The sequence below is a fragment of the Ovis canadensis genome, chromosome 3 (genome assembly GCF_042477335.2).
Source record: "Ovis canadensis isolate MfBH-ARS-UI-01 breed Bighorn chromosome 3, ARS-UI_OviCan_v2, whole genome shotgun sequence".
NCBI lineage: Eukaryota > Metazoa > Chordata > Mammalia > Artiodactyla > Bovidae > Ovis > Ovis canadensis.
The window spans coordinates 226,703,498-226,716,973 of record NC_091247.1 but is presented as its reverse complement, the minus strand read 5'-3'; the positions used below and the strand labels follow the sequence as shown (position 1 = coordinate 226,716,973).

General features: G+C 57.7%; 1 protein-coding gene across 4 annotated transcripts in view; it reads left to right on the top strand.

Moving 5' to 3' along the window:
- Positions 1–13,476, top strand: part of SHISAL1 (shisa like 1) — a 140,053-nt gene that overhangs the window by 61,238 nt on the left and 65,339 nt on the right. Inside the window, exon 1 of one of the 4 annotated variants that reach the window (XM_069581740.1) lies at positions 191–354. The exons of the other annotated variants lie outside the window; for them this stretch is intronic. The gene's annotated coding sequence lies outside the window, so the exon portion shown is untranslated. Of the gene's footprint in view, positions 1–190; positions 355–13,476 lie in introns of those variants that run through there. 4 annotated transcript variants of the gene reach the window in all.

Sequence of the window (13,476 nt, the reverse complement as noted above, 5' to 3'; positions counted from 1 at the left end):
GGCGGCGGCGGGCGCGGCGCGGGGCTCTGGGCCGGCGGGCGGGCGGGCGGCGCGGGCCGCCCAGTAGCCGGCGGGCGGGCGGGCGCGCGGCGGGGCATGCGGCCGGCGGCCGGTCCGCGAGCCGGAGCCCCAGCCTGAGCCCGCGCCCGCGCCCCGCGCGCCGCGCTCCGCGCTCCTAGGAGCAGCCGCCTTCCTGGCGCTGGCCCCGGAGCCCCCCGGAGCCGGGACAACTGTTGCGGCGGCGGCGGGGGCACCGCGGGGGCGTGGGCGGCCCGGCGCCCCGGCAGGCGGCTCAGCCCCGCGGGCGCCGACTCCCCGCGGCGCAGCGAAGAGCGAGCGGGCGGCGGGCAGGAGGTGAGCGGCGCCCCGGGGGCGGGCCGGGCTGGGGCCGCGCGGGGGAGGGGCGCGCTGGGCCGGGGGTCCGAGCGCAGCTGGCGAGAGGGGTCGGAGTGGAGCTCCTGGAGGAGGAGGGTCCCGGCGAGTTGTGAGGTGGGGGGCGCGGATCTTCGGCTCCCTGGCTCCCCGAGAAGGGGGTGCGGGCGCCCGAGGCGGGCGGGGAGAGGTGGGCGCCCTGGGAGAGGCAAGTTCGGAGCATCGAGGGACCCGGGGTGCTGTGGAAAGGGGGCCGGGGACACCCAGGGAAGAGTCTGGGGGTGGGAGACGCGTCGGACAGCCGGCGCCTTGGCATTGGGGTCCGCGCCAGGGCTCACCAAGGTCGGGGTCGCTAAACCTTGGAGAGGACCTGGGCCGGGTCCGAGGAGCAGTTCAGGGCGCACCGGGCAGGGACGCGGCCGCTGGGACCGGCATTCGCGTCCGAGGCGGGGACCGGCGTCCGAGGACCAGTGCGGAAATTGGGCGAACCCCGAGCCCCGTGCGCGCCGGGCAGGGTTCCGGAGCCAGACTGGGGACCCGACCGGTTCCGAGGGTCCGGGCTGGGCGGCGCGGGCAATCACGAAGGCCTCTCCAAGTGCGTGTCCCTCGCTCGCCACCCGCCGCGTGGTCCCAGTGGAGGAGCCGCCGCCGCCTCCTGGGGCCGAATCAATATTGATTCCGCGCCCGGGGGCCGGGTGGCCTGGCGGCGGCCTCCGAAGCGCCTTAGCGCCAACGGTTGCCATGGCAACGAGACCCCGAGCGTCTTCAGGTTATATTTATTCTAATTATTATTATCATTATCATTGTTAGTATTTGTTACTCAGCCAGAGGAAGCCAGAAAGGAGGAGGAAAAGCCAGTGTGTCCTGGCGCCTGCAACTGTCATCTCTTAGAGAGAGCCGAGGCGGGCTGGTGGGCCAGGCCCGACCTCCCGGGTCTGGTGCCCTGTGCGGCTTCCCCAGCCGGCACCCCTGGGGCAGTGGGGCTGGGAAGACGACTTACATAATCTGCCAGCATGCCTTGTGTCTACTCTGCCTCTCCTGACCTCTCTGATCCCTTGTCTTAGCGACTGCTCCTCCTGCCCCGGCAAGCCCAGGCAGGGATGGGAAGAGGGAAAAGTGCCTTGCCCCAGGAATCACAGCCGGATGCCTCCACCCACCTCTCCCCGCCGCTGTGTGACCTTGAACAAGGCGCTTGGCCCCTCTGAGCCCCTGTTTCCCCATCTTGTAAAGTAGCACGGGCTCCATGCCCACCTCTGAAGGTTGCTGCGAGGTCACACCGAGAAAGCTCTGTGAGTTCTGACTGTGTGACCCTAGGCAGGTGCCTGTCCTGCTCTGGGCCTCTTTCCTAGTGTGGAATGAGGGCCTGGACCCCAGTGTGTCTTTAGTCACTGGTGTCCCGCGAATTTCACTCTGGGCTGCTATGGAAATAGGGTTGAGCCAGCAAGTTGCGTTCAGATCAGGCTAAAGGGAGCTCCTCCATCACCCCCTGTTCCCTCACCTGCCAGGTGGGCTGAAGGTGGCAGGGAAGCTGGCAGCCCAGCCTGGGTCCTTGGGGTCAGCCAGGAGCGTAACCATGCTGGTCAGTGTTGCCCGGGATTGGGATCCGTCCCCCACCACCCCCTAGACCGGTGTCCGCTCAGGGCGGAACACGTCCCTGAGCACGAATCCGCCTCCCCCAGAGAGGCTGCGGTCTGTGCCTGTCCAGGCTGGGGGCTGAGTGTGGGGCAGGAGGTAGCTGGAAAGTTCGCTATGGCCAGGCAGCCCCCACCCCTCGAGGCTCAAGCTGAAAGCCCCAGGGAGGGGCTTCCCTGCCGTCATCATCACACTGAATTCTCCGCTCTGTCTCAGGCATCTAGGAGGTATTGGACTGGCGGGGGAAGCTGGGCAGGGGGAGACTGGCCCTGAGCCATGTGGGGGGTGTGTGTGTGTGCGCGTCCCACCCCGCCGCTCCCAGGCTACCAGCCTGGAGCTTATCGGGGGCAGCTGGACTGGACAGGCCGAGTGGGGGCTGGGCCAGCGCCGCTCAGACCTTTGTGAGTGAGAGAGAGAGCAAGGTCCCCAGGAAGCTGAGGATGCCACCCATCCATCCCTCCCCCCTCACTCCTCTTCTTCAGCCAAACTCAGCGAGCCCCCAGGTCTGCTGCTGGAGACAGCAGCTCTGCCCTTGCTCCAAGGGAAACCCGCCCGGAGAAGCCAGTGGGGATGAAGGGCTTCCCCAGAGCCGGCGGGGGGGGGGGGGTGGCGCTGAGTATGGGGGATGCAAGTGGGGAGAATCTGCCCAGAGACCCTGCGGTGGCTTCAGGGCTAGGGGGCACCCGGTCCAAAAGGCAGGCAGGCATGAATCAGCCAGAAGAGAGGAGCAGTGGTGTTTCCCCGGCAGAGCCCCTCCAGGGGCACAGATGTGGACACACAGCTGGGAGGGAGGTATCCTGTGGGCAGGCGGGCAGGGCTCGGAGGTGGGGCGTGGAGGGGAGGGCGCTGCAGGACTAGGGAGCAGGGGGAGTTGGTGCAGTCAGAGCAGGGCTAGGACAGGAGAGCAGGTCGCTGCCCATCCTAGATGTGGGTTAGGTAGTGGGAGGAGGGAGGGATGGTTGGGTTCAGCCCTTGGACTGGTCCCTGGTCTGTGGGTGGAGCCTGTGATTGGGGTGGGCAGAGGGAGGTTTGGAAGAACAAGGAGGGTCTGCTTCCTGGCCACATGGTGGGAGAGGACCTCTTCCTGGCCTGGCCCTTGGCTGCTGCTGGGAGGGGAAAGTAGCAAGTAGCCACCAGATCTGGCAGCTCCCTGCTGGAGTCTGTGACAGACTACTTCACTGTCACAAATATAAAGATTTGCCTGAATGGCAATGGGATTGCCTTTGACCGTGAAAGCCAGAGGCCCACTGTGTGCTAGGCCCTGTGCGGGGCAGGCACTGAGCCCATTTAATTCTGCGCACCAACCCTGAGTCAAGCAGCTGTTGATTCAGTTGCCCTGCTGAGAAAACGGGCTCAGGGAGGTTAAAAGTACCACAGCTACGCTCATGACCCTAACCACTACGCTCCACCACCCGGAGTTCAGCCTGTGCCCGATGGTGACCCTGGCGGCTCTTCAGACACTTTGCTGAGTCTCACATCCTCCTAGTCATTGTCCTGCTCACTCTCTTCTGGACTGATGCAGAGTGTGGCCCGTCTTAGGCGCAGAGGAAAACTATCACCTCCCTCCTTGGGGATGCTCTACCTCTATTAATGCAACCTCTTGCTTCAGCTTCTCTCTGGCTGAGTCACACAACAGATTCATATTAATCTTAGGATGAACTCAGAGCCCATCTCTAGCTCTCCCAGGGTGGTTTTTCCCTAGCCCAGCCACTCTTTCTAGAAGTTGCTGAAGCAGTAGTCAACTCCTGAGCACTGTGGGTCCTTGGTTCCTAAACACTCTTATGGCAGGCTGGGTCTTGACTATCTGGAGCCAGTGAAAGTGGGGAGGGTGACCAGAGGCCCTGCCCGCCCTGGCCACAGTCTTCCAGGGGGTGCCAGGTGCTACCCACTCTGTTGGTGTCAGCCTCAGCCTACACAGGGCTTGCTGGCAGAGGAGAGGCCCCACCCCCTCCCTCCTCCTTCTCTCTCTCTTTTATCCTTCCCTTCCCTCCTGCCTCCAGCACACACATTCCTTGACCCCCTTCTCCAGTGTCTGACCCCCTAGGAAGGTAAAGAAGCAGCCAAGCCCCCTCACACCTGCCCCGAGACGTGACCCAGGGCGCAGGATCTGTTTGACGACTGACTATATGAACAAATGCCTCTCTGAGCTGAGACCGTGGCCGTCCCAGCACCTCTGGACCTGCTGGTGCACCACCCCTGTACCCAAGTTTGGCCCACATGAGATGAGCCGCTCTTTCCTTTCTTCCTTAGCTGCGAGCAGGTTGAAAATTTTCCAGAGGGTCTTCTCTGGACGTTCTGATGTGACCACTCACTGGTGAAGCTCTTGCTGTCTGAGCCAGGGTTTTCTTGTTCAACAGTGCAGCGACTTAGCTCCTCCCTAACGGGCTTCATGAGGGCTGCGGTGGGGAAAGTCACGGGCAGAGTCTGGGGTGTGGGAGCCCCTACCCTCCACACCCTACAGCTGGGGGAGGGGCAGATAAAGTCAGGGACCTCAGCATCTCTGAGGCCCGTGTGTTGTACCGTGATGTCGGGATGCTTTAGCGCCTGATAGGGAGCTCGAAGCTTGTCCACTTACCCGTGTAAGTGGGGACCCTGGGGCCCAGGGCGGGCTGGCGGCGTGCTCAAGGTCACAGTGAATTGGGCATCCTGGAAGGTCAAGGATGTTCACAATATGATGCCGGCCCTGTCGGCATCGTTCAGGGGCATCTGAGGCCACTGCCTGGCATGGGGGAGGGGGTGCAGACGTGATATTTGCCCCCCAAACCCTGAGGCTCTCCCGTCAGGGAAAGGCTTCAGAATCTCACCCTCCCTGGCCATGCAAGCGGAGAAGCAGAAGCCGTGAGATGAAATGCAGATGCCTCCTGTCACACGTTTCCAGCCACCAGCCATGAATGGAGCGTTCCCTTGGCATGTTGTGGACCGGCTGCCCCCTTTCCTCCCCGGTCTGGGGCACACACTCCCATCACCGCCCATATGTCCACACGCACACCTACCCCAGCAGACGAGCGCAAACTCGCCTTCAAGAAATTAAGAAATAATGCATGAGTTTCCCAAATTACACCCATTTAACACTGAATTAAGTAAGTTCTGGAAGCTTTTAACAGAGCCCTGGGAGGAAAAAAAGAATTTTTTTTTTTTTTTGGTTCACACTTCCCTGGAAAATGAGACAAACCGTGATCTTTTAAAACCCAGCTACATAATCTGATTATTCCTTGCTGGCAAGCATCTGAGAAATGCCCGGCGGAGGGCGGAACGGCCGCTTTGCCGAGGCTGCGAGATTTGCATCAGGAAATTGGGAAAGTTTGCCTCCTGCACCAGCTTGGAAGCTCCCTGGCGCATGATGGATTGGAAAGAAGTGCCGCTTTCTTAGATATCGGCACAAATTAAAAATAAAGGCAAATTCCTTCCATAATCCAGCTCAAGAATTTCCTCCACAGATCCCTGAGCGGGTTATTGAAATGATGGTGATTTGCTTTCACTTCAGGCTCCTCATCTTTGTCAGGAGAATCGTCCACGCACAGCTGGGTTTATAGACCAACAGAATATGCATTTAAGCTCTGGCTCATTCCACCTTTCCGGGACACCTACCCTGTACCAGACACAGTGCCAGACCTGGGGAACAAGAGATAGTTAAAACAGGACCCTGCCCTGCTGGATTTTGTGGTGTGTCTGTTGGAGGCAGAAAAGCAGGAAAAAAACCCCCAAAACCAGACACCTATGAGGTCCCACTATACCTGAGGGGTCAGGGAGGGCTTCCTGGTGGAGGTAACTTTTGGTTTGGGTCTTAAAAGGTGGATAGGAGTGTGCCAGCACAAGGGGGCAGAGGGCATTCAGGAGGCAGAGGAGTGCCTGAACAAAGTCTTAAAATGGGTCTCAGACATCTTTGGATCTTTGGATTTTAATGTTTGCAGATTCCTTCATTACGAAGCCCTTTTTTGTCCATTATATTCCCGCACACTCAGACAACCCCAGGGCCACCTTCCTAGGTTCCTTTTCCCTAAGGAGAACAGAGGCCAGAGAGGAGAGGCAAATGGCCGGGAAGCAAGTCCGAGCTCTGAAACCTGAGGCTCTGGGTTAGATGGGCTCTATGGGGCCAGCAGAACATATCGTAACCTCCTAAATGGAAATTTTAAACATGAGGTCAAAGAATAACAGAATTACTAATACCAAAGTCCACAAGATCCTCTTTCTGCTCCTCCTCCTCGGCTACAGCCCAGGCTTGGCTTTAGGACAGGAGTCCCCGGATGTCCATGCCAGACCTATGGGCTCTGAGCCTCAGTCTCTACATCCATAAAATGGGAAGATGGAGCCTCTCCCTGCCCATTTGTGGAAAGCCTGGATCATCACTGAGCCCCAGAGGACTGGCCAAAGAGGCCCGGTCAGTGGAGCCCAGCCTTCAGCTCAGGAGGAACCCAATACACCCTCCCATGGACTTGCCTCTAAAGAGCCCTGTTGTTTAGATTTTTCTGGGAGCAGATGGGGAACACGGCATCATCTGGCTGTCGCTGCTCAGAATCTGATCCCTGAGACCTTCAGGCTTTTGGGGGATAAGCAGGGCCTCTGAGCTGAGGCCCATCGTCAGGGCAACAAGCAGTGCTTCAGGGAAGCTCCTGGCTCTGATCCCACAGGAGCAGCCTGGACCACCGAGGCTACACTTGGGGCTCCAGCATGGACCAGTCTCCCCTCTGCTTGTTCCTAACTTTATGACCCTGGCAGGTTATATAACTTGTGAGCCTCAGTTTCCTCATCTGTGAAATGGGTTGTTGCATGAATCAGATAAGACAGATTTGCAGCTTAGCCCATCGTGTGCATTCAAAGACACGTCAGCTCTCTGTAATCTCACTTTATTACCTGTTACTCTGTGAACACTGCTCCAGTCTTTTGATGAAGCAGCTGGGAGGGACCCAAACCTGATCATCCAGGAACCCTCAGAGCAGGGGATTCCAAGACTGTGATTGTTGATTAAGTGAAGAAGTGAATATGGTGGCCCCTAGACTGCTCTGGTGCCTGCCCGGTGCCATGGCAACCACAGAGCAGGTGGCGAGATGGCCAGCTCTGGGGCCCCCCTGCCTGGGGTCACATCCCCCACCGGCGGCCAGTGCTGCGCTGCTTACTTCCCTCTCTGACCCTATGTCCTCATTTTAAAAATAACTTTGATAATGTTTATGATAGTCATAATAATACCTTACAAGGGTGGTTTTGAGGATTCAAGGTGAGGACTGTGACATTCCAGGCTCCTGGATCAATTACAGTGATAACTATTACTTATTATCCCCAAGCTATGGAAGGGGCCATCAAGACTTGAATCCCAGTTTCAACCCCCTGGTGGCTCAGACGGTAAAGCATCTGCCTACGATGCGGGAGACACGGGTTCGATCCCTGGGTGGGGAAGATCCCCCTGGAGAAGGAAATGGCAACCCACTCCAGTATTCTTGCCTGGAAAATCCCATGGACTGAGGATCCTGGTAGGCTACAGTCCATGGGGTCGCAAAGAGTTGGACACGACTGAGCGACTTCACTTTCACTTTCAACCCCTAATAGCTATGTGACCTTAGGCAAGTTATAAAACCTCTCCGAGCTTCAGTTTCTTCTAAAAATGGAGAAGCACTCACCTAGCAAGAGTTGCAGCAAAAATGAAAAGAGCTGATTCAAGGAACATGTCCGGTACAGAGCCAAGCACATAATAAGCACTCAGTGAATAATACTGTTAGCATTGTCATCACCGCTGCATTTAATAACAGAAACACCCAGAGAGCACAGAAGCAGTGGCCTTTCTCTGTCACGAAGGTCAGAGACCACCTTATTCCTGATTTTGCTGTGTAGCCAGCTTCTAGCTCAGGCATGCTTTGGATGGGTCTGTGAACGAAGGGGTGAACTGCTGATGGATGTGTTAGTTGCTCAACTGTGTCAGACTCTTTGGAACCCTGTGGACGGTAGCCTCTATTGATGGGATTCTCCAGGCAAGAATACTGGAGTGGGTAGGCATTTCCTTCTCCAGGGGATCTTCCCAGCCAATCAAACCCGAGTCTCCAGCATTGCAGGCAGATTCTTTCCCATCTGAGCCACCAGGAAAGATGAATGGATGGATGAATGGATGGATGGATGCATAGATGGATGGGTGGGTGGGAGGGTGGGTGAATGTGTGGATGGATGGATGGATAGAGGGATGGATGAATGGATGGGTAGATGGATGGACAGGTTGCTAGGTGAGTGGATGAATGGGTGGATGGATGTACATATGGATGGATGGATAGATGGTCGGGTGGGTGGGTGGATGGATGAATGTGTGGATGGATAGATGGATGGGTGGGTGGGTGGGTGGGTGGGGGGGGATGGATGCACAGGTTGATGCACAAGGGGATGGATGAATGGGTAAATAAATGAATGAGTGAGTGATGGCTGTCAGGAAACATTGAAAGCCTAAAATCAGGGAAGCTCGGGAAGGGGCCTAGAGACTGGGGCAGAGTCTTTGAGGGCTGTGAGTGATGAGATAGAATGAGTTTTATAGCTGGATATGATCTCTTTCCTGGAGAAGGCGATGGCACCCCACTCCAGTACTCTTGCCTGGAAAATCCCATGGGCGGAGGAGCCTGGTGGGCTGCAGTCCATGGGATCGCTAAGAGTCGGACACGACTGAGCGACTTCACTTTCACTTTTCACTTTAATGCACTGGAGAAGGAAATGGCAACCCACGCCAGTGTTCTTGCCTGGAGAATCCCAGGGACCGGGGATCCTGGTGGACTGCTGTCTATGGGGTCACACAGAGTTGGACACAACTGAAGTGGCTTAGCAGCATGATTTCTCTTTGCGTGAACATTTATCCACCTTCCAGGAACTGGGGGTGAGGGGCTGAGTCTGAAGACCCAGGTTACTTGGTGTCTCTGACAGTTTGGTTTGGGAGCTGGACAGAACTGTATTCAGACTGTGGCTTCCTCCTCTTTAGGGCAGGGGAGTCCTGGTGCTTGCCGGAACCTCTGTCTTCTCCTCCATAATATGGGGGAATGCTGTTTCCTTTGGGGGCGTGGTGATGCACGAAGCTCACACGCTGAGCGTGGTGTGTGGTTTGTGAAGGTGCGTGGCAAGTCGGAGGAAGTGTTTGGACTCCATGTAGTGGACAGCAGGTTGCAGGAAGGTTCTGAAGCTGGGGGAGGCATGGTGCAGGCAGTGTGGACCGCCAGCCTGTGGGCCATCTGATTCCTTCCAAAGAGGGCACCAGACATGCGTTCTGGAAAAGAGTGAGGGGAGAGGGCACTGCCAATCTGCTGAGGCCACAGAATGGGCGCTGGGACCAAGACCCCGGGCCCTGGAGCCCTGACCTGCCGGGAGGTCCCCCAACTTTGTCTAGCCCTGTTCTGGGTGCTTTGCAAATACTACCTGATTTAATACTTGTAATACACCCGAAAAAGGATGGATCACCATTCTCACCTGAGGCTCAGAGAAGGGCTGTGGCGTCCCCAGGGACACATAGCTGCTAAAGAGCGAAGCCAGGATTCAGATCTTCCCATGGGGGATGGAGAGAAGGCAGGGAACCCTCTGTGGTCAGGAGAGGTGCTGGCCTGGAGGTGTGGGTCACCATGCTCCTGTGTGCCCCCTTACATCTGGGTGGCCTTGCCTAGCCACCTCCATCCTCAGTTTCCTCCTCTGCAGAGAGCAGGGTCCACAGCAGACCCTCTTGCAGTGAGTCTGAAAGAGGGTCACGGAGGCAGAGCAGTCCAGGAGGGAGGCCTCCACAAGCTCCACCCATCTGTCCCTGTTATTTGCATTCCTTCTCTTTGGCAGAGAGACACAGGGGGGAGCAAGTCCTAGGGGACGGGTGGGACCTGGCGGGAGCTGGTGAGGGTCTGCACTGGGGCTGCCTCAGCATCATCTGGGCCTGGAGCTTGAGGCCAGTGGGTGCTTAACCTCTGGAGTCTGCTTTCTGCTGCGCCTGGGACCTTCTCCGAAGGGGCTGGGTGTCCACCAGGAGTGGGCAAGCATTTACCTGGGTGTGCATCGTGTGGCTATTCACTCCCAAGACTGTACTCAGGGCTTGTCCTGCTGGGACACCGGGTCCCCAGAAAGACTGTTCTGCCTGGGTCCAAGTCCCGCATAGGGATGGCCCTGATGGGAGTGGGAGCAGAGGGCAGGGTAGCGACTCTGCCTGGGGGAAGAGGGCCAAACATCAAGGAGGCCTCACCGGAGGAGGTGGCACCAAAGGAAGTGGAGGGTGAGCTGGCCAGGCGGCTGAGCAAGGGGCCAGGGGATCTTGAGGAAGAGGGAACAGTGCCTACGGAGCCCAGAGGGGAAAGTCTGGGAAGCGTCTGGACGGCACGGCTATCCTGTGGTATTTTTGGAAAGCTGTTGAGGCAAGGCCGTGGAAGTTGGCTGTGGCTTGATCTCCAAGGACTCTGGCTAGTTAAGGAGTTTGGACTTTACTCTGTAGGCGTGGGATGGCAGATGTGTAGCTTGAGTACCACCACCGGCCACTGCTGCACCCAGGGCAGACATGGCTAATCAATCCATCACAGCATGGAGTCAGGATGTGCTCTGGCCCAGTCCCCTCACCTCCACAATCCTGACCAGTTGATCCTGAGGCACGCTCGATGACACCTGTTTGCCCTACCGCCACTGTCAACGGGAATCATGACGGTCCTTCACAGCTGCTTATGGTGTGTGGCTCATCCAGCACCCAGTCCTCTCCTGGTTAGAGGAGGCAGGAGCCTCCAGTTCCACCCCAGGCCCCCAGGCTCCCATGTGGCTCCACTGTCCCACAGTGTAGGGTAAGTTCCATCCTTCCCCACGAAAACAGTCTTTCTGTCCAGGGGGTCCGGGGACAAGCACCCTTCTGGGAGTGCACGCCCAGCTATCCTGAGGGGGCCCCTGTCCGTCACCTGCAGGTCAGGCTAGCAGATAAGCCCAGGCAGCTCCTGGATGTCTGGCTGGGGTCTGGCCCGGGGGAGGGGGGTCGGAGCCTGGCAGAAGTCTGGGGAAGATTAGGAGGTTTTTCTCCTGAAATTCAGACAATTGGACAATCTGTTCTGGATCGATTTAGAAGCAGTGAAGTGAAAAAAAAAAATCAGAAAATATAGTGTGAAAGCTATTTTCTCTCTCAGTGGGGAAGAGCGACGAGCCGGAGTTTATTTGTGGACTGTCCGAGGCCGTGGCCAGGGCCTCTCACCCCCTCGCTGCCTGTTCCGCCACTGCCCAGGCCCACTCCTACCCCCACACCCCACCGCCGCCTCCTCCTCCGTGCCCAGCGCTGGGCTGGGCAGCCAGGGGTCTCAGAGGGGCCGTCCTCCCTGGCGGGCCCGTCCTCAGAGAGGGAGGCAGCGGCCTGTAGGGGACTCACATGGATGCACAGGACAGGCAGACAAAGCGTCTCCATGCCAAGGGCCGGCTGCGTCTGTCTCCTCACTCCTGTATCCTCAGGGCCTAGAGCTGCGATTGGCAATCTGGCAGGCGTCCTGCCTGAGTGATGGATGGAAGGGAGGGAGGGAGATAGGAAGGAACAGCGGCTTTGAATGAAGTGACCCGCTCATGGTCTTGTGTTTGTAAGTGGTGGAGATGGGGTTGGAACCAGAGCTGTGACCCCAAGACCCAGATGTTCCCCCGCCATCCTTGGGGCCAGGAGCAGGTCTGAGACATCGCAGGTTTCCCCCAGCATGGGTGCTTTCCTTTTCTGCAGACATAACTCCCGAACGGGGTCTTTCAACCACTGGGGCCAAGTGCCCGCGGGTCGACGTGGGGCCAGACCGGAGGGGCAGAGGGTGCTGTGCAGAGAGGCAGGGGGCAGGTCCCACCTCCCCACTTTCCAGGCTGTGCCCAGAGGTGGTGGGTCACTGAGTTCTGGGGGATTTCAACCGGGGCTGGATCACTGGGAAGTCCTGAGTGTGGAGGGTTGGGGAGGGCTCCAGCCCAGTAGGAAATGGAACCAGCTGATTCCAGTCCCCAGAGAATGGTCTCTTTTCTTTTCCCCCAGGCATTAGGAGAGGGGGGGAATTCTCAGTGGTTCTGTTTGCTGCTGCCGCTGCTGCTAAGTCGCTTCAGTCGTGTCCGACTCTGTGCGACCCCATAGACGGCAACCCACCAGGCTCCCCCGTCCGTGGGATTCTCCAGGCAAGAACACTGGAGTGGGTTGCCATTTCATTCTCCAGTGCATGAAAGTGAAAAGTGAAAGTGAAGTTGCTCAGTCATGTCTGACTCTTCTCGACCCATGGACTGCAGCCTTCCAGGCTCCTCTGGCCATGGGATTTTCCAGGCAAGAGTGCTGGAGTGGGTTGCCATTGCCTTCTCCGGTTCTGTTTGAGGGTGTCGCAACTCCCTCCTCCACCCCCTATTTCCTCCCCAAATACCAAAGCCAAGAGCCAAAGGCCCGTCAAGGAGGAACTTTCACTTGGAAACTGGACCAGCCTGGATGAAAGTCCCAGTAGCTCAGCTGCTGTGTGATCTTGGGCAGGTGACACAGCACTTCTGAGTCTTAGTTTTCTCATCTGCAGACTGTGAGCAATGAAGTGAAGTGAAGTCGCTCAGTCACTGTTTGCGACCCAATGGACTGTAGCCTATCAGGCTCCATGGGATTTTCCAGGCAAGAGTGCTGGAGTGGATTGCCATTGCCTTCTCCAGGGGATCTCCCCGGCCCAGGAATTGAACCCGGGTCTCCCGCATTGCAGGCAGGTGCTTATACCGTATGAGCCACCAGTGAGCAGTAGTACCCTTTAAAAAAAAACATTAAAAGGAGACGATCTTTGTCAAATGTCCGTCACGCGGGCCGGACAGCACATAGTAAGTCCTCGAAAATCGTCTCTTCCTCTCGTTTCCACGTGTGGAGGGCAAGTCATGAGACTTGGCTTAGTTCTGGTTTGGGTTCTGTTTGCACCCATGTCCTGAGCTCCCAGCTGGGTTGGGTTTCACATTTTCTGTCTTGAGTAATCTCACCTGCCCATGTGAGGCTGGGGGTTAGCACCCCACTTTATGGGGCGAGGCCCAGAGAGGCAAAGGGACGTGTCCAGGGTCATAGGGCAACTGTGTCCCCGCCCCAATCCCACCTCTCCAGCCTCTCCCTGGCTGCCCTCTGCCAGGCTGCCCTCTGCCAGGCGTGGGCCCAGCACCCGCCTCCCCAGGAAGTCCCGCCCTCACGCCCCAGTTCTGATCCGGTTTCCTGTCGACGGCTCTCTCATCAGTGCTTTTTGATGTTACCTCTCCATTCCCCAGAAATTTCGGAGCCAGCATTTTCCCCACCGCAGTGCACTAATTAGACCTCCATAACACTGTTTACCTAGATGTCAACGTACGCTGTAAAATTTTGCTTTTTTTTTTTTTCTGCTCTGTAAGCAACACTCAGTTTTGAAAAGGAGGAAGCCTGCCATGATGGGCCCGGGAGTCGTGTTCAGCCCCTGGAGGATCCCTGGGAGGAAGGCTCATCCTGGCCCCAGGCTCTGCCCAGTGGAGCAGGGACCTCCCCTGGAGGGGCAGGTCGCTGTCAGCCTGAGCGTG